The sequence below is a fragment of the Macrobrachium nipponense genome, chromosome 29, assembly GCF_015104395.2.
Source record: "Macrobrachium nipponense isolate FS-2020 chromosome 29, ASM1510439v2, whole genome shotgun sequence".
Lineage (NCBI taxonomy): Eukaryota > Metazoa > Arthropoda > Malacostraca > Decapoda > Palaemonidae > Macrobrachium > Macrobrachium nipponense.
Window position 1 is genome coordinate 1,351,264 of NC_061092.1, and position 21,978 is coordinate 1,373,241.

At 41.1% G+C, this 21,978-nt stretch overlaps 1 pseudogene; it reads left to right on the plus strand.

Annotated features, from left to right (window-relative positions):
* The window catches only part of LOC135205924 (GTP-binding protein 128up-like), a 93,779-nt pseudogene that overhangs the window by 25,587 nt on the left and 46,214 nt on the right, over nucleotides 1-21,978 (plus strand).

Below are 21,978 nucleotides of genomic sequence, written 5' to 3' on the forward strand. Positions count from 1 at the left end.
TAAACCAGACTGCTCATGGACCAGTTTGGCGAAAAAGCTTCCAAGGCTGCCTGATTCTTGATCCAGGCAGAGTTCGATGCTCGAACTAGGTTTGGGTGGGGGAGGTCCCTCAACTCCTTAATTTATCACCGAAATGGCGGCACTATCGTATGGCACAGAACCGCTATTCAAGATTCTGGCCAAGTCTCAGCTCCAAACAGTTCAGACGGATGCTTTCGACTTCTTCCAAGCTTGGAGGAAACTGCCGAAAGCACGTTCTGCAGGAGTGCACTATTAGGCACGAACCTAATAGACTCCTGGCTTCCAGCATGTGGGGGCGGACCTCTTCCCAGAATCCGCTGTGAATGAGGTGCACCATGAGGCTGCTAGGCTCACCAGAGCCTTAGAGCTAGGTGGGGCATCTCCTCTAAGAGGAAACAAGAATCCGCGCCCCTGCTGCTGGTAAGAAACTCAAGAAGTCTGGTAAAAGGTTCCAGCCTTACCAGAAACATCAGCAGCAAACAGCAGTTCGTTCAGCCGTCCCAGTTACCCAACAGGGACAACCATCAACCTCGAAACAGGACCCAACCCATCCTCCTGTTGTCCCCTCAGTCGCAACCTTCAACCTCCTATGCAGTCTCGCCGGCCTTCAACCCTATGTATGAAGGTCAGGCTTACCCTCCCTTGTGTAATGGCTTTCGAGGATGGTAGCAGTGCGAGAGGCCACCTTTCGACAGCGTGGCACAGGGAAGAGCGGCAAGGGGAAGGCAGTTCAGAGGAGGGCGCGGAGGTCAACCAACCGCCCAACAGTGAGGCTCCCCAGGTAGGAGGGAGGCTGTTCCTCTTCCGTCACAGGTGGGGGTTCAGCAAATGGGCACAGAGCATCGTGTCCAAGGGATTGGGTTGGAGTTGGATCAAAGATCCCCCTCCAATCAAATCATTTTATCAGGAACCATCAAAGGAATTGACAGATTACGCGAGGGAACTCCTTCAGAAAGGACTATTGCGAGAGTCAAGCATCTAAATTTCAAGGTCGCTTATTCAGCGTGCCAAAGAAAGGCTCAACAAAAAGAAGGGAATAATCTTAGACTTGTCAAGGCTAAACTCTTTCATTCGTTGTGACAAGTTCAAAATGCTTACCATCTCGCAAGTAAGGACCTTACTTCCCCGTGGAAGCCGTCACTGCTCCATCGATCTTACAGACGCATACTATCATATCCCTATAGCCAGGCACTTCCGCCCATTCCTAGGCTTCAAACTAGGAAATCAGACGTTCTCATTCAAAGTGATGCCCTTCGGTCTGAATGTAGCCCCCAGGGTATTCACGAAAATAGCAGAAGTGGTGGTTCAACAATTGAGAACTCAAGGGATAATGGTAGCAGCATACCTCGACGATTGGTTGATCTGGGCACCAACGGTCGAGTATGTCTCAAAGCCACGAAAAAGGTAGTTCAATTTCTGGAACATCTGGGGTTCCGATAAACATGACGAAATCCAGACTTACTCCAGAGTCTCGTTTTCAGTGGCTAGGAATCCAATGGGATTTGTCTTCCCACAATCTGTCAATTCCGGTGGTCAAACGGAAGGAAATAGCCAAGTCTGTGAAACAATTTCTCAAATGCAAACAAACATCAAGGAGAAACCAGGAAAGAATCCTAGGTTCTCTTCAGTTTGCCTCAGTGACGACATCCTCCTGAAAGCAAGGCTGAAAGATATAAATGAGTTTGGCGATCGAGAGCAAACGCCAAATCTCGAGACAAGGTTGTCAGTAATTCCACAGTCCTTCGCAATCAGCTCCGTCCATGGACAAAAGTGAAGAACCTGGCCAAACTAGTACCCCTTCAATATCCCCTTCCAGTGTTAACCATTCACACGGATGTCTCCCTGTCCGGGTGGGGGGGGATATTCTCAATTCAAAACAGGTCAGGGGACTTGGTCAGTTCAGTTCCGCCAGCTCCACATAAAAGTCTTGGGAAGCAATGGCAGTATTTCTTACCCTGAAGAGACTTCTTCCCCCGAAAAAAGTCTCATCTAAGGACTAGTTTTGGACAGTGCAGTGGTAGTTCATTGCATCAACAGAGGTAGGGTCCAAATCCAAACATGTGAACCATGTCATGATAGCCATCTTTGCACTAGCAGACAAACACAAATGGCATCTGTCCGCCACTCACCTGGCGGGGGTGAGAATGTGATAGCAGACGCTTTGTCCCGGTCGGTCCCATCGTGGTAATCAAAGAATGGTCCCTGGACGACAGGTCATTCCAGTGGATATGCCGGAGAGTCCCAGGTCTCCAAGTGGATCTCTTCGCTTCACAAACCAAACCCACAAGCTCCCTTGCTATGTGGCCCCCAACCTGGACCCTCTCGGCTTATGCCACGGACGCCCTTGTCGTTAGATTGGAATCAGTGGAGGAAAATTTATGTCTTTCCTCCAGTGAATCTTCTTCTGAAAGTCTTGAGCAAGCTGAGGACTTCAAGGGACTAGTAGCTCTGATTGCTCCAGGACTGGCCCAAGAGCAACTGGTATCCTCTGCTTCTGGAATTGGGTCTCCGACCTCAACGGATTCCCAATCCCAAGCTGTCACAATCAGTACAAATGAGGACTGTGTTCGCTTCCTCAGGAATTCTTCAGACCTCCCTTAACTTTATGGACTTCATGAAGTTTGCGGCTAACAAAGATGCTAACATTGATCCACAAACATCCTCTTCCAGAATCAGATAAGAGAGAGTCAACTATTAGACAATATGACTCAGCTGTTAAAAAGTTAGCATCCTTCCCCTGAAAGAATCAACACTACAACCATGACAGTTAACTTAGCTATATCCATTTTCAGATCCCTGTTTGAAAAAGGTTTAGCAGCTAGCACTATTACTACTCAATAAATCGGCTTTGAGGAGATCTTCCAGTTGGGGTTTCCAGATAGACCTAACAGAATCTTACTTTACGTCTATTCCTAAAGCCTGTGCTAGACTTAGACCTTCTCAAAGGCCTACTGCAGTCTCATGGTTCTTAAATGATGTCCTCAAACTAGCTTCAGATACTGACAACTCGTCCTTGTAACATTCATAATGCTTCTTAGAAAGACGTTATTCTTATTAAGCCTAGCTTCAGGAGCTAGAATTTCAGAACTGTCGGCTCTATCCAGAGATGCGGGTCATGTGGAATTCCCCCCTCCCCTCAGGAGAAGTTCTGCTTGCTCCGGATTGTAGTTTTTTTTTTTTGGCTAAAAATGAGGATCCTCTTGCAAGGTGGGCTCCTTGGAAAGTCATTCCACTTCCGCAAGATCCTTCTCTCTGCCCAGTAGCAACTTTAAGAGCCTTTCTATCTCGCACTCCTCAAGATCCTCAGGTTCTCTCTTATGAGAGAAAAAGGTGGTACTTTATCGGTAAAAGGAATTAGACAACAGATCCTTTACTTCATTAAACAAGCCAATCCTGATTCATTTCCTAAAGCACATGACTCAGAGGAGTAGCCACCTCAATTAACTACTTTCAACATATGAACTTTGACGATCTTAAAAGTATACTGGATGGAAATCTCCGACGTCTTTAAACGTCACTACCTAAAGTCCTTGGAATCTTTAAAATTTTCTGCAGTAGCAGCGGGAAACATTGTTTCTCCTGATACTGTATAGTAGTCATAGTATAGATCCAGTCTCCTTTTTCTACCTACCTCGTCCAACATGCCTCACCCCTCGCCATGCTACTCGGATACTCTAGCATTAGCCGCTGAGATCTGAGATCATATTGGGTGGATTGTCCCTTATTTTTTTTTTTTTGCTAGGGACATCCACACTATGTAACTTATAATGTACTTCAGTATCCCTACCCTTAATTTTATGCTAGGGTAGGACACAATGTGTTTGTTTATTATGTAAATATTTTACTTAAGTGAATCTGTTGTGTTAATTTACATTGCTTTACTGGATATTACTATGTAATATAAGTTAGTTAAGTGCTTTTATATTGTTTGCTTTCTTTATCATGTCATTGTTTAGGATAAGTTAGCTTTAAGTACTTAGTTTATATTCTGTAATGTCCTTGATTCACTTATATATCTCTTTTTTACAACTGATTTTCATTGTCCTTATGCCCATCTTGTCTGTTTCTCTGGTACTCTTTCATAGGCCGACACGAGCTGAGCCAGAAAAGGGATTTTGACGTAGGAAAAATCTATTTCTGGGTGATTGGCTCGTGTCGCCCTATGAAACCCACCCTGTCCTTGTTTACCCACCCTGCAGAACAAGATGTTCATAGATTAAGGATGACCGCTAGGGGCGCTGCTGTCCGTAGCGTCGGTAGTAGTAGTAGTAGCGGCCGCATCACCCCTTAGTATCAGCTCTCTCTGGTGGGGATTTTAGATTGGAAGGTCTAAATGGTGAATGACTCGTGGTAGTGTTCCCACTCGCCCCTATTCTTCATACCGACACTCTTTTATAGACGTGAGCGAGTCAGTTTTACTGACATTTTCTTAATTTTGTTTTTCTCTGGTAATTTTAGATTAATTTTGCCTAGAAAGAATGATATTAAGGATACTTTCATAGGGCGACACGAGCCAATCACCCAGAAATAGATTTTTCCTACGTCAAAATCACTTTATTATCATTTTATTTCATAAAGTGAATCTTTAGGTATGTTGGTGGTTAGGCTATAGCATGGAGGGCTAGGCTACCCTACAGCATCTTATATTTAACGGTTTGATCTTAATATTGTAGTATAAAGACGACTCCCAATTTTTAGGGGGGGAGTTTTTTTAGGATTTAAAGGTCGGTACCACTCGCTCTGCCATTCACCTTAGCCCTTCTAAAACTGTTCTCCCTATAGCTCTTAAACTCGATATACCCTCAGCTCTTCAGTCGTAACACTAACACTTGTACAAACCTGCACACACATTGACAATGACTCACCAACATTCTTTCTCTTCAAAATCATGCTTTCTCCTATATCTAATGCTACTCTTGATTCTCTTTACCTGTTCCACAATCCTGGCTTTTACACTCTCATATGGCACATTATCCCATCAGAAAGCTACCTAACTCTCTTGCCCAAACACTCTTGTTATCCCCATACCTAGCAACACAATAATTCTCATATTCCTTATAAAAGTCCCCTTTATCCCTACTACCTTATTCCTCGTATTCCTGCACATCGGTTTACCTCTCTCATATACACAGCCTTTTGTACTTCCTGCTCATTCTCACTCTCACTTTCGCTACCTCCACTCTGATCCCTCTTACCCTCTTCCGAATACAATGAATCAACTTCCATACTAACATCCATGCAATGATTACACTCTTCTTTCCATTCTTCTTTCTACCTACCTGTTTCCCTCACCACTATCTAAATCACTCTCAAGCCCTTTCCCCACGTATTCAGTTTCCTAGTCTCATCCTGTCCGTCAGCCTTGCTAGCCTTCTTTCCCTTAGTCTTCTTCTTATCCTCAGCCCCCCACCCCCCTTTCTTATTCTTGTCCTCAGGTTTATCCTTATCCTGTGTCTTCCCCTTCTTTCCCTTACTTATCACAACCAAATCACCTTCATCACTTGTACTCTCATCCGTTAACTCTTCCGCTTCCTTTACCGCTCCTGGTATGTCACAAGACCCAGTACTGGCCTACCTCCGACAGTTCCCTGTCCAAAAAACTTTAAACTTTCTCATTTCCTTCATCATCTCTTGCACATCACTCTCATCGATCCCAACTTTTCATCCATCTTCTCAACCATCCGCTGCTTGGGCCTCTTTCACTTCCTCTTTCATTCCCTCTTCCACATCCTCAATCATTCCTATAAACTCTTCTAACTCCCTTTTATACTTCTCACACTCAACCTCAGCCTCTCATTCTCCACTTCCATTGCTTTCCCAACTTCCCTCGCCAACCTCAGCTCCTCCTTCAAACCTCTCTACCTCACTCAATCGTTCCATCCTAAATTTTCTCACCACCTCATACACACTAGCCTAGACCAATCGTCCTGCAGCTGCCACACCAGCAGTCCCTGTTTGGGCACCAAAAATTTCAGTGGTTGAATCAAAGCTAAGCAACAGAGCAAGCAAGCTCCGAATAGTTACTTTAATCCGTACCGGCTGACAAATTTTCCCACAGCCACACTTTCCCCACCCTTTACGTTACTAATTACGTGCATGACAATTGGCTTACCAAAACACAGAACACACACAACCACATGTACTCACCTCAGACTCTGGATACTCAGGACTAGGCTGTGCTGTCCGCTGGATATAGCTAGACTAGGCTAGTCAGAGAACCATCGCCGAGAATCCCACTACCCAAGACAGGCAAACACCAAAACCGTACAAACAACTCAAAAAAACAACACAATCACACACAAACAAACACCAACAGCTCAAAAATAACATGACAATCATACACCAACTCCAACCCAGCACAACAAAACCGCCAACTCAGCGCCAAACGCACAAACCAACTCATTCAATTCAACTATCCCAGACAGACACTGCACAACAACCTTAATATATCAACATCAACCAAGAAAACACCAAATAACACTGGCTACTTCTGAATCTGACTGTCTTCTCCGACTTACTGACTCTCCTCACTTCTCAGACTTCCTCACTTCTTATGACTCGTAAACACATGCTTGCCACTGATATACTTGGCGATCTTCACACAGATACACGCTTACACCCACCATCAAACCCACTCCCATTCATCCCTCCACCAATTTTTGCTCTCTCTCTCTCTCTCTCTCTCTCTCTCTCTCTCTCTCTCATCTCTCTCTCTCTCTCTCTCTCTCTTTTTCTTATATTTGAATGAAAAAATACAGTAATTAGTGAATACAGTGTTTGTATATGAAAAAAGAAAAATCTGCAAAACTAGTGAAAGTGTTCCACAAAAATCCACAACAAATTGGACTGCGGAAATGTGATGAGGGGTTTGGGGGGGGTACTGATCCATTGTCTGATTTTCTTCAAAGTTCTTAGTGCGTGATGCTATTTTGACTATGAAGTGGGTTTTCTGGAAAATTTCAAGTTCAATTTCAAATTTACAGCTTTTGAGTACTTGATTAAATGTTATATACTTTCAGACTATTCTGGCTGAATATCGCATCCACAATGCTGATATTTTGTCCTTAAGTATGATGCAACGGCTGATGATCTTATTGATGTCATTGAGGGAAATCGGGTTTATCATCCCCGCATTTACCTTCTAAACAAGATTGGTATGCATATGGTATATTGTTATTTTCCTGCAGCTGTGCTTCACCATTTCTCTTTTTATTTATTTTATCAAATGAGAGGATCATTTTAACACACAATTGTGTTTGCCATCATAGTATTTTTCTAAGAACTGGTTAAATGTAAGATTATTTAATTTCATTCCAATTGTAAACTGATAGGGTAATTTATCTAGTAAAATATAGTTTGTTACTACATGATATACAAACCATTGGTCCTTTACTTATCTAGTAAAATATAGTTTGTTACTACATGATATACAAACCATTGGTCCTTTACATTAGGAAGTATTTTCACTGAAGCTGGAAATGGCAATTAGACTCTTCAGCAAGGTGGTTAGGCAATAATTACCCTCCAGTAGGTGGGAAATACCCACCTGCTCGCGTGTAAACATTGTGCTTTTGGCCATGATGTGATGCAAACATTTTCCTGAGCTCTTTTTCCTGACTGTTGTTAAGCTTTTTTTTTATGAGATCTTATTTTGTCTTTTGTGTATACTGTATATAGTGTTTATATTTATTAATATACAAACCCACATTTTGTGATAGCCTTGATTAGGTCAATCTCTTGCAGTATGTGTCTCGGGGTCGGTGGCCAAAAGGCGTACATTCACTCCCTTATCATTCATCATCACGACCTCCTCTTGTAAGGGCACAACTGTATTTCTTTTGTATCTTGTTTTGAGTGTTTGCTCTTCGCTGCTTGCTCTGTAGGCAAGTTAGCTGGAGGAACTTCAGAGGACAGTTGCTGAGCGTTGTCGGATGTATTTTGCTTCCAATGGCGCCCTTGGTAACCGCCCCTTCGTCATTGTTTTCTCTTTCCAAAAATCTTTCCTTCTGGCAGTTTCTACATGTGACAGGGATCTCTTCTTCGCCCTCTGTTACAACCTCGTTGGTTGCAGTACAGGTTTTTTTTTTTGTTTTTTTTTTTTAGGTCTTCATATTAAAAGGATTGCCAGTCAATACATTTACCTCAGTGACAAATAAGAATGGTAACAGAAACACTCAAGAAAACTTAACAATATTTATTACAAACTAGAAAAAGACTTAAATCAACCTTGTGAGATAAATACACTTAATTGCACAGATGAATAATTAAGAGAACTAATACCTGGTTCTTGGAAAGGAAACTCACGATATACCCATAAGCTAATGATCTAAGCCCTAATCAAGAGAAAAAACATACTTAACCCTTAAAAACGCCTATTGGACGTATTTTACGTCAACTAAAATAAAGTCTGTCGTGTGCTTAATTGTTGGGATATTTTGACGTCTACTAAAAAAAGTTCTTTAAAATATTCGCGGAAAAATCGTTATAGGCCTACTTAGCGAAAAAATTTTGAATCATGCGGCTTGAGGGATGCTGGGGAGTTTCATGGATCAAGCTGTTGTTTTGTTTACAAGTGTTACCCAAGCGCACATGCGCGAATTTCTTTCTTCTTGCACCAACAAGCATCAGCGACACATCTCAGAAATTCTTTCGTCCCCTTGTGTCGTAATTTTTGCACCGTTTTATAGTAGCTTTTATTTAGTGTATTTATGAAAATGTGTGCAATTTCATGTAGAATACAATTAAAAACAACTCATGGTTGTAGCTTTTATTAGTTTTGAAATATTTTCATATAAATCACAATAAGTGCCAAAATTTCAAGCTTCAGTCAACTTTGACTGACGACCGAAATAGTCGTAAAAATACAATCGTAAGCTAAAACTCATACAATCTAGTAATATTCAATCATTTACCTTCATTTTGCAACAAATTGGAAGTCTCTAGCAATATTTTGAATTATGGTGAATTTCTGAAAAAAAAAACTTTTTCCTTACGTCCGAGCAGTAACTCTGCCAAAAAACTCAGAAATTCTTTCTTCAGTTTGTTGTAATGTTTGCACCATTTTATATTATCCGTTACATAAAGTTTTGTATATGAAAATGTGCAATGTTATGTAGATTACAACAAAAACAACCCATGGTTGTAGCCTTTATCAGTTTTGAAATATTTTCACATAAATCACGATAAGTGCCAAAATTTCAACCTTCGTTCAACTTTGACTCGACCGAAATGGTCAAAAAACGCAATTGTAAGCTAAAAACTCTTACATTATAGTAATATTCAATCATTTACCTTCATGTAAGCAATAGGAAGTCTCTAGCACAATATTTTTTGATTTATGGTGAATTTTTGAAAAAGAACTTTTTCCTTACGTCCGCGCGGTAACTGCCGAAAAAATCAGAAATTCTTTCGTCAGTTTTTCGTAATGTTTGCACCGTTTTTATATTAGCCGTTACATAAAGTTTTATATATGAAAATCTGTGCAATTTTATGTAGAATACAATAAAAAAAACAACCCATGGTTGTAGCTTTTATCAGTTTTGAAATATTTTCATATGTTCGAAAAAACGCAGTTGTAAGCTAAAACTCTTCCATTCTAGTAATATTCAATAATTTACTTCATTTTGCAAACAATTGGAAAACTAGCACAATATTTTGATTTATGGTGAAGTTTTTGAAAAACACTTTCCTCACGTCCGCACGGTAACTTTGCCGAAAAAATAAGAAATTCTTTTGTCAGTTTGTTGAATGTGTTTGCACTGTTTTATATTAGCCATTACATATAGTATATATGAAAATGTGTGCAATATCATGTAGACTACAACAAAAAACAACCATAGTTGTAGCTTTTATCAGTTTTAAATATTTTCATATAAATCACAATAAGTGCCAAAATTTCAACCTTCTGTCAACTTTGACTCAACCAAATGGTCGAAAAATGCAATTGTAAGCTAAAACTCTTACATTCTAGTAATATTCAATCATTTACCTTCATTTTGCAACAAATTGGAAAACTCTAACACCATATTTTTGATTTATGGTGAATTTTGAAAACACGTTTTCCTTACGCCTGCGCGGTAACTGCCGAAAAAATCAGAAATTCTTTCGTCAGTTTGTCATAATGTTTGCACCGTTTTATATTAGCCGTTACTTAAAGTTTTACATATAAAAATATGTGCAATTTCATGTAGAATACAACAAGAAATAACTCATGGTTGTAGCTTTTATCATTTTTGAAATTTTTTATATATCACGATAAATAAAAAAAATTTGACATTCGGTCAACTTTAACTTGGCCAAAATGGTTGAAAAATGCAATTATAAACTAAAACTCTTACAGTCTAGTAATATTCAATTAATTCCCCTCATTTTGCAACAAATTGGAAGTCTAGCACCATATTTTGATTTATGGTGAATTTTTGAAAAAACTTTTTATGTCCTTGCATTACGAATTCATGCATCATTTTGTGATAATATTTTCTCTGTGTTGCTCTGATTCTTTTTACAATTTGTTATATACAAATGATCGCAATTTAGTGTACAATAGTACAACAATAAAAAATGTATTCATTAGCTTTTAAACCGTTTTGCTCACAGTTCGATTTGTATATATAATTATATATGAATTTTTTTTTTGCACTCATATATTCCAATATTTATATATGATAATGGTATTTTTTTTTATTTATTTCTGATAGTTGCAAACTCACTTCAGGCAATGACAAAAAAAGGAGCCAAAAATGAACTTAATCTTGAAAACTAAGCGTGGCTGTGAATTAAAAAAAAAAAAAACAAAAAAAAAAATTTTTTTTCCACTTCGCCGCTCACTTTTGAAATACTGGCTCGGCGTTTAAGGGTTAATATAACGAGTTGGATCAAAATAAGTCTAGCCAAAATCACCAATAACCTAAAAATAATAAGGTAGAAAGAAGAAGGAGATGAAAACAAGGAAACCCTTAATATTCCTACCTATAACACAAAGCTAAACAATGTGGAACTCAATCCACTAAATATCAACTCACATATCAATTATGACAATATATGTAAATATATATATGTAAACAAATATCAAAATTGCCAAAAGCATATATACATGGTACCTCGACATACGAAAGTCTCAACTTATGAAAAAATTCAAGTTATGAAAGTAAATACGAAGATTGTTAAAGTTAGCTCATATCTCCACGCCAATAGCATGTCGGCATTAAAACATAAGAAAAAACGATCGCTTGGCTGACCCAGAAGACTGTCTAGTTTCACCTGTTCTCCACCAGGTGTGTTCAAATGTTTTAGTTCTAGTCAGAATTCTCCTTGCCCCATTGGGTATAGGCGTATGTTGGTATTTGGTGAATCTGGCTGTTTTTCTTCAATCACGTACTGTAAATTTAATCATCCTAGGATGTCTTCCACCGAAGCAAGTCAATATCAGGTTATGTAGGAATGATTATTGTGAAACAAGAATGCCTAAATTTGAGATAGATCAACATAATGTTTGTACCAGCTGCAGGGGTACAGAGTGTGGTCTAGAGATTAGGTGTGAGGAATGCAAGGATTGGCCTAAGGATATTATGCTCAAAAGTATTAGAAATAGGAAAAGAGAGAAGCAGATAGACTGCGGAATTAGTTAATTAGGTCATGGCATAAAGCTACCTTTTCTCCCCCATTCCTATTGAGCCTTCGTCTGCTGTTACCCTACTCAAAATACGGTTTTTTCCTATTCTAGGCCTAATTCTGATAATGATAGTTCTAGCGTTTCCTCGTAGCTCCGACTTCCGCTCCCCTTTCGGTTCAGGAAAAGCGTATCGAGAAACTTGAACAGGAAGTAAGTCTTATTTTAGATTCTGTTAAAAGTTTAACTGAATTTATGATAACAAACCTTGTTCCGAGTCCCTCCTAGTGAACGTTCATTTTGCTTTCCCCCTTGTAGAGGTAAGGTGTCGGTGCCCTCGTCTGTATGTAGCCCAGAGCCTAGGACTGCCCTGCGACAGTTGGAAAAGTCCGCTGCCAGGGAACCCGGTTGGTTCTTGGGGCGATGGGGTTCTGTGCCCTCCAGCTCCTACCTCTCCCTTTCACGCTCGCATGTGCAGTCACGCTTAACGCGTTCGCCGTAAGATAATTTTGGTAGGCGTAAGTCTTTGCACAGTATTTTGACATCGCCTTCATCTAGAGCTAGCAATGAGGTTTTCTAGAACCTACAAGAGTAAGAATTTGGATAGAGAGTTTATTAATAATGTTTATCCCCAAAGCGGGTGTTCTAATTCTTTGACATTGTTGAACCTATTTCATGTGCTTCTACATCTCATTCTAAATCTTTTCTCTGCTATTCCTAGGTCTTCTACTGTTGGGAGAGTCTCAGGTGGACTCTGCTGTCTCTCTTTCTCTTCCTTCTATGGTTACAGATTCTGCTGTTGTTTCCAAACTAGATGCTATTCTAACTGCTTTACTCTCTAAAGACGTGTCGTCTGGGATCGTTATCCAAGCCGCTTGAGACGCATTCGGACAAAGTGGTACAGTTCAGTGTCGACGAATCTTCTCACTCTTACAAGTTCCATTTTCTTTGCTGACGGGTATCCCTCTACTTCGACTTGGCCGACTGGTGTCGACGCTAGTAGACAACTGCATGACTACTTCTCCCAGAGGCTGTTTGCCTATCGAACCAAATTTTTGTCGCGAGGAGTCGCTACTGTCGTCTCGAATCCGACACTGCAGAAGAAGATCTCAAGTCGGAAGAGTCTCCTTTAGTCTTTTGGCGCTTACTGAGTGTTTGCGCTTCTCTTTATCCTCATTTGGTGGAGGAAAGAGATTCTGTTGAGACTAGGTCGTTATTGTCTTCAGCATTTCAACTCCCATTAAGTCTTTGAAGAAACCTAAGCTTTTGCCTTCAATTAGAGGACGTTTTGACGAAATATCTCGTCTGCTGGCGCACAAAGCTTCTGGTAAGTCTGCCAGCTCTAGTATTCCGGGGTTTTTGAAATCGCGTAGAATCAGTTATTACGATACAGGCTCGTTGCCGGCGCTGAAACGTCCTCGGTCGACGATGCTGATTTTCTTGCGTGTCTTGATCTATGAAAAGACGCGTCTTGAGACAGACAAGGTGCTTTGGTCTATTACAGAGGCAGAGGGTTTGTCCAAGACTTTGTTAAGAAGTACTGAGGTTTTGTCTTTTTCGGAACTTTCGCTAAGTACTATTGCCGCTTCTCTGCTCGTCAGCTTAAAGACTTTCTGAACGCCAGCATGGTATCAAATCTTGGGAAGAGTCTTTAGATTTTTTTTGTCTCGCCTGGATAAGGCTATTTCAGATGTGGCAGGCGAATGTTCTCATGCTTTCACTAATTCGATCTTGAAGAAAAGAGAACAATTGTGCTCTTATCTTTCGACAAGGTCTCTTTCTCAGAAGATGGCTGCAGTTTTGGTTCCCCTGTGGACTGCCTTCTGAATCCATCTCTATTTAAGGCAATAGGGAGGATATTTCTGTACAGGAAATAGGGAATTTATCAAGACAATCTTTTTTAAGTGGGGAACAAAAGACCTGCTCCTTCTTTGCCGTCTGGCCCTCCGGCGAAAATTTGTCCTTCCTCATCTCATGAACAGTCTTCAGCTACTAAGCCCTTTCGTAGGTCCTTACCAGGCTCCAATAAAAACAAAGCTGCTAAGTTTTTTTAGAAAGAAATGAATCTTCATGCCCTCAGGTTCCAGTAGGAGGTCGACTGCAGATCTTCTGGCATGTTTGGAGAGGCTTAGGAGCAGAACCTTGGGTGGTGGAGGTACTGAAGGAAGGCTACAAAATTCATTTCTGTCTCCTCCTCCTCTTTGTCGTCTCCAGTGCTCTTCCAGCTTATCGTCATCAGCATGGAAAATTTCTTGTACTTCAGAAAGAGGTGGTATCATTACTAGAGAAGAAAGCAATAGAGCAGGCGTCAGGAAACTTGCCTGGGTTTTTACAACCGTCTTTTTCTGGTGCCCAAAGCGTCTGGAGGGTGGTGTCCAGTAATGGATGTATCGAGACTCCAACACAGTCATTTGTCTAACCCATTCTCCATGGAATCACCCAGCACAGTACTAGCGGCAGTACAGAAGAACGACTGGATGATGTCGGTGGACATGCAAGACGCTTATTTCCACATTCCGATAATCCTCAGTCTCGCAAGTTCCTGCACTTTGTCTTCGCAGGGAAGACATTTCAATTCAGAGCTCTTTGCTTCGGCCTGTGCACAGCACCGCAGGTATTCACAAGGATTTTGGCACCAGTAAAGGGATGGTGTCATTTGTTGGGAGTGAGAATTCTGCTCTATTTAGACAATTGGCTAATGTGGCCCAACTCTTTCAAGGGAATTCTAAGGGCCAAGGATCTGTTAATTTGCCTGGCACAATCACTAGCATATTGATAAATTTTCAGAAGTCTGCTCTGATTCCAACTCAGACAATCTCTATCTAGGATGAGGATAGGCACTCGCAGTTTTCAGGTTTTTCCGTTGGATAAACGCTTAGACAATTTTTTTATTGCTCCTGAGGAAAATTTCAGCCCTTAAGGAATCTTCCAGCAAGGCATGGCTGTCTCTGTTTGGGACACATGCATCTCTGGAACAAAAGATTTGTCAGTCTAGCAAGGTTCAGGATGCAACCAATTCAACTCTACTTGAGAGAATCTTGGACAAGGAAGTCCCTGCCAGACTCCCATTTAATTTCAGTCCCAGTAAGTCTTTGGGAGACGTTAGCATGGTGGAAGGATCGTCAAAGACTGGGAACAGGGTCATCCCTAAGAGTAGTGAGCCCAGACCTAACCTTGTTTCAGACGCCTCAATGACAGGCTGGGATCTTGCCTCGGAGGCCATCAGATGGTCCGGGGTATGGGAACAGATAGTCAGAGGAAAGGTAATAGCAGTATTTTCAGACAATACTACCTCTTTGGCATACATCAGAAACCAGGGCGGAACAATATCAAAGTCAATGTTTCTGATAGTGAAGTGTTTCTTTGGGCAAAAGCTAGGAACATAGTATTGGTTACACAGTTCATACCAGGGAAGAACAATGCTTGGCAGATCAATTGAGCAGGAAGGGACAAGTCCTACCACGGAATGATCTTTACATCCACAAGTCTGCCAGTGCTGTGGAGTCTATGGGGAGCTCCAAATGTGGACTTATTTGCAACAGCAATGAACAAGAAACTCCTAGTGTATTTGCTCTCCACCCCAAGACCCTCCGGCTTGGGCAGTAGACGCATTTCTTCAAGATTGGTCTAACCTAGATGCATATGCTTTTCCTCCATTTGCAATAATAAGAAAAGTACTGCACAAGTTTCAAGAATCGAATCACTGCAGAATGACACTAGTAGCTCCGTGGTGGCTTCAGAGAGAATGGTTTCCGGACCTTCTAGCTCTTTCAGTGTATCTCCCTCGTGTCCTTCCATTTAAGGAAGGATCTACTCAGACAACCATTTCCAAGCGGTTCCACCAAAGCCTCCGCATGCTACACTTAACCGCTTGGAGACTCTCGAACTGTCTCCTTCGAGCGGAGGGTTTTCTAAAGTATCTCGGAAGTCTATCCTTAAATCAAGATGAACAACAACCTTGGCCTTGTATCAGAGACAATGGGTTGTGTATTGCTCCTGGTGTTGTTCTAGAGGGATTTCCAGCACCCCATACCTCTGTAAACAACATCATAAAGTTCTTTTGATATCTTAAATATACAGTGGTACCTTGAGATATGAAAGGCTCACTTACGAAAAACTCGAGATACGAAAGCTGGCACGAAAAATTTTACTGCTCTACATATGAAAAGTTTCAAGATACGAAAGGTTTCTGAAAGTCTGAGATTCGCCGATAACAATTTTGAAACTCGCACCGCGCGCCGCCGATCTTAGTTCTAGTAGACTCGCCACCATCCTCCTGCCTCTCCCATTGGTTTCCTGATGCTAGCCAAGCCATGAGATCCTTCTCTCCTATTGGACAGCATCCCTCCCATCATGCATCTTATGTGGTGGCGTGCCTTCTCTCGGCCACTTCGCACCCGAAGCTTATCGTATGCATGCGGCTATTCGTTCGGTCCAACGATTTCGTTTAGTATCGTAAATTTGTTAGTGATTTCGTTGGTGCTACTTTATCGTGTTGTGAGAATCTAATTAGTATACGTACTACATACGTAACTTAATTACGTACAGTACATATAGTCATGGGTCCCAAGAAAGTTGCTGAAGTCACAGAAAGAAGAGAATGCTTTCTATAGGAGACAAAAATGGAGATAATAAAAAGTATGAAGCTGGCTTGCAGTTGAGTGTGATTGCTAAGGAATACGGCTGAAATCCGTCGACGATAGGCACCATCCTTAAGGCAGAAGGAAGCCATCAAAGCAGCTACTCCTTCCAAGGGCGTCACTATTTTGTCCAACAAGAGGAGCCATGTACATAATGAAATGGAAAGGCTGCGTCTTGTATGGATCGAGGACAAAGAAATCGATGGCGATACGATAACTGAGACGGCAGTCTGCCAGAAGGCCAGTGCTATTTTTGGCGATTTGATTTCCCAAACCGAAGACGACGGCGGTAAGAGGGGTACATCAACGGCAACCCAGAAGTTCAAGGCTTCTCCTGGGTGGTTTGGAAAATTCCGTAAACGGACTGGCATCCATTGGTCGGTGGTGAAGAAATTGAAAGTTACGTAAAAGTTATAAAAAAGTTAAAAAGAAATTGTTAAAAATAAAAAAAAGACAAAAAAAATTTAAATTTTTAATTTTAAGTTTTTTTTGTAAGTTAAGTGTTATCAGTTTTTGTTTAATTGTTTTGTTTTGTAAAGTTTTAGTTTGTTTTTCTGACATTTTTTGTTTTATGTGTTTTTCGTAAAGTTAAGTGTACGTAATCTGCCCGTTTTGTCCTCCTCCTCCTCTCCGCCGCCAACTTTCGGAGATAGCCTCACTCGCAAAGGTAAGGCTTTCCACATTTTTACGTTTACTGTAATAATTATTTCTTTGTCACCCTAATATACAGCTTTTATTTACAGGTTTTGTTGCATTTTTATTATTAAGTTTACGTATTGAATGGTCCAAATTGTTGTAGTATTTCATTGTTTATAGGTCAATTTTAGCTTTATTATGAAATTTCCTGGGGTGTTTTTTTGGAGGGTTTGGAACAGATTAGGCCATTTTACCATGTAAAACATGTGGGTCCACCGATACGAAAACCTCATGATACTAAAGGCCGCCTCGAACAGATTTTTAATTTCATATCTGGAGGTACTACTGTAGTAAGAAGCTTTCTTGTAGCTGCTATTCGAGGATATAAGATCCGTGCTATCTCCAGTGCTACGTCATGGTACAATTAAGATATTTCTAACGATCCAGATCTTAAGGAGGCATTGCGATCGTTTGAAATTGAAGCCCCCAGCCCCCAAAGTTTTCAGTATCAATCTCTTTTCATGGAAATTGGAACTTGGATAGTGGCTAAAATTCTTATGCTGCAATCTTTGTTTCGAACCCTTTGGAATCTGCTTCGTTTGAAGTTTATTTCTAAACCAGGAAGACTCTCTTTTTGGTAGTGCTAGCGACAGGCCAAAAGAAGGAAGCAGGTTTCCAAAAGCATTCTCCCAATAAGGTAGGCTTTTTGTAAGGGATGAGATGCTATTTTTATCATTTATGCCCTTGTTCCAGGGCTAAGAATGAATGTCAATGGCTAAACTTCCTAAAAACCTAAGGAATGGTAAGAATTGTCCAAACTTTTGACCTCATTGGTTGGGAATGAAAAGAAGCCCTCCCACAAAGTGCTAAAGGAGAAGCTTCCCAGGTATTTGGATGGGCTAACTGCGGAAGGCCCTGGGTAAACAAGGACTTTTGTTCCACGGAAGGTGAGTAAATCTGTGTTTCGGCCTGACAGTGGAGAAATTCTTGGAAGGAAGCGCCTGCCCCCCTCTGAAATGTCTGCTGTTGTTGGAAACAATGCCCCACCTGCTCACCCTCCTGGCCTCAAGGAAGATATCCCTTAGCGGAGTATTTTTTTCTTTTACAAGGTTCTTTTATCGTTCTGCCTAACTCACCCCTCTCCTCCAGCCCATCGGCATGGCTCAGCTACGTGATATCCAACTTCAACAGAGGCTGTATACGAAACATCTTTTCAAGGAGAGATGTTTCTACTCACCGATACCTACAAACCTCACCTTGTTGGGTGAATTTTGGAAGGGAGCCATTTCCGACATCATCATATGCCAAATCTGATTCATCCGATCAAGCTTGGTCATGGTTTTTGATGGCGAACCTTAAATTCCCTTCCGGTGGAGGAAACTCTGGCCCTGATGGCCTATCCGCCCGAGACTGCGAGGGATTCCAACATTGGGCGAAGCTGGTGCATATTCAGAAACAGTTGATGTCGCGAAATCCTGAAAACCTGTTTCGGCCAACCAAGATCTTGGGACGGAATACGTTTGTGCACTCGGACAACGTCCATGGGTCTGGTTCGTCACGAGGACTACATCAACGACCTTCTCGGCGGTGCACCAAGAGGAGCTTACGACTGGAATTGAACCTTAATGGAGTTTTGGAGGCCATGGCAACATAACGTTCGTTTCAAGAAGAGTTCTTTAGCAGCGGCGAGGAGGAGGAGGTCGACGACCCTATGACAAACGGCAGAAATTAATTCAGGATGCTTTTATCTGCTTTTATTTCATAAGGTGCAATCATTTGTAGAAAAGAGACAACCCCTCAAAAAGGCTTACACAGGTCGTATGGCTTTGCGTACTTAGTATGACGTTTGCCACTGAGTCGTTTCAGGAACATTGTGAAAACGTTAGCAAGAATGGCCCAAATCTTCCTTGGATAGTTATTTTTTCTTAAAGCGGCATTTAGTAGGAGTTAACGCAAAAAGGAAGATCCAAGTTGGATACTATGGCAAAAACAGGCAGGAAGTTGGCAGTGGCAAAGAAATTGAAATTTTGTAAAAAAAAAAAAAAAAAAAAAAAAAAAAATACCAAAGTATAAAAATTAAAACTAAGGGCGGGATTTTGACGTTAGGAAAAATCTATTTCTGGGTGTTGGATTGGCTCGTGTCCGCCCTATGAAATATCCTTAAGTTCCGTTATTTCTAGGTAAATTATCCTAAAATTACCAAGAAAAAATAAAATAAAATCAAGAAAATTGTCAGTTTAAACTGACCTCCGCTCACTCTATAAAGAAGTTGTCCGGTAATTGTAAGGGGAGGGGCGAGTGGGATTCACTACCACTAAAAACAAAAAAAAGCGAGTCATTTACCATTTTCGACCCCTTCCCATCATAAAATCCCAATCCCCCACCTGAAGAGAGCTGATACTAAAGGGTGATGTGTCCCGCTACTGACTACTACTACTACTGGTCGCCAAGCGAGAAGCAGCGCCTCTAGCGTCATCCTTAATAGATGAACATCTTGTCCTGGCAGGGTGGGTAAAAAAGGAACAGGGTGGGTTTCATAAGGGCGGACACAATCAATCACCCAGAAATTAGGCTTTTTCTACGTCAAAATTCCCTTTTCTGGGCTCAGCTGCGTGGTCGGCCGTATGAAATGTTACCAGAGAAACAGACAAGTATTGGAATAAAAGGACAAATGAACCCAAATAGTTAAAAAGAAATTGATATAATATAAGTGAATCAAAGACTCATTACAGCGTACTCAACAAAAAGTACTTTAAAACTACAGCTGCTACTAAATAATTGTAGGTTAGATTATACCATATTAACATAAAGTACTTAAAATTTAGCTTTATACTAGAAAATTGGGGGGTGGCACATAATAGTATAATGGTAATTAGAACAATAATAATAATTGATTCAACTAAATTAAGTATTATTTACAAAATATACAAACTCATTGTGTTTCTACCCTAGCATAAAAAAGATAAGGGTAGAAAACACTGAAGCACATTATTATGCACACAATGTGGTATGCCCCTAGCTAAAAAGTAAGGGGCAGTTCCACCTAATAAGATCCTAGTCGGCTAAGGCTAGAGTATCAACGAAGGAGCATAGCAGTAGGGTGAGGCATGTTTGGACGAGGTAGGTAGAAAGGAAGACCCTTGGATCTATACTACAGGCTACTGGGGGTGCATCATCATGGAGAAACAAGATGTTCCCGCTGCTACCTTTGTCTCTGAAAATTTTAAAGATTCCAAGGACTTCAGGTAATGACGTTTTAAAGAACTGGTCGGTGGATTTTCCATCCAGTATACTTTTTTAAGATCCTCAAAATTCATTCAATGTTTTTGGGAAATAAATTAATTGGGGTGGCTACTCCCCTGAATATCATGTGCTTTTGGAAAATGAGGTTCAGGGTTTGGGCTTGTTTTAATGAAGTTAAAGGGGAAATCTGTTGTTCTGATTCCCTTTCCACTGATAAAAGTGCCACCTTTTTTCTCTCAAAATAAAAGGAGAAGGACCTGAGGATCTAGGGAGGATGTACGGAGATAGAAAGGCTCTTAAAGTTGGATACTGGGCAAAAGAAGAGGTATCTTGCGGAAGTGGGAATGACTTTCCAAGGGGCCCACCTTGCAAGGGGATTCCCTCGTTTTTTAGCTAAAAAGCTGCGATCCTGGAGAAAAGTAGAACTTCTCCTGATGGGGAGAAATTCTACATGGACCCGCATCTCTTGGATAGAGCCAGACAGTTTCTGAAATTCTGGCTCCTGAAGCCAGACTTAAAACAAAAACAATTAACGTCCTTTCTAAGTAGCATTATGAATGTGCAAGACGAGTTGTCCAGTATCTGAAAGGTCTAAGTTTGAGGAACATCATTTAAGAACGCATGAAAACTGAAGTAGGCCTTTGAGAAGGTTCTAAGTCTAGCACAGGTGCTTTGGGAATAGAACGTAAAGTAAGATTTCTGTTAAGTCTATTTGGCAAACCCAACTGAAAGATTTTTCTTCAAAGCCGATTTTTATTAGTTAAGTAATGGTGCTAGCTGCTAATCCTTTTTCAAACAAGGATCTGAAAAAGGATATAGCTGAAGTTAACTGTCATGGTTGTTAGTTTTTTGTTTTGTTCTTTCAGGAACGGATTGCTAACTTTTTAAAACAGCTGAGTCATATTGTCTAAATAGTTGACCGTCTCTTTTGATCTGATTCCAGAAAGAGGATGTTTTTTGTGGATCAATTGTCAGCATTTTTTTTTAGACCGCAAACTTCATGAAGTCCATAAAGGGGTTTTTTTAAGGGGGTCTGAATAATTTCCTGATGGAAGCGAACACAGTCCTTCATTTGTACTGGATTGCGACAGCTTGGGATTGGTGAAATCCGTTGAGGTCGGCGAGGGACCCAATTCCCAGAAGCGAAGGATACCAGTTGCTTTTTGGCCAACATCTGGAGCAATCAGAGCTACCAGTCCCTTGAAAGTACTCACTTGCTCATAACTTTCAAAAGAAGAATTCACTGGAGGAAATCCGTATCATTTTTTCTTCCATTGAATTCCAGTCCCAAATGACAGGGCGTCCGTGTGCATATTCCGAGAGGGTCCAGGCTTGGGGGTCCACATTAGCAAGGGAGCTTGTGGTTCGCGTTGTGAGGCGAAGAGATCTACTTGGGAAGACCTGGGACTCTCTGGCATATCCACTCGAATGACCTGGTCGTCTAGGACCATTTCATGACTCCAGAGGGACTGACCGGGTGACAGTGCGTCCGCTATCACATTTCTTACCCCTGCCAAATGGGTAGCAGATAGATGCCATTTGTGCTTGTCCATGCTAAGAGCAAGATGGCTATCATGACATGATTCACGTGTTTAGGATTTGGGACCCGCCTACCTCTGTTGATGCAAATGTAGCTACCACGTGGCACTGTCCTCAAAACTCGTCCTTAGATGAGACTTCTTTTGGGGAAGGAGGTACCTCTTCAGGGTAAGAAATACTGCCAGTGCTTCCAATAACATTTTAATGGGTGAGCTGGCGGAATTGAACGGACCAAGTCCCCTCCGGAACTTTGCTTGAAGATTGAGTTCTGGATTTTCGTTTTGTTTATCT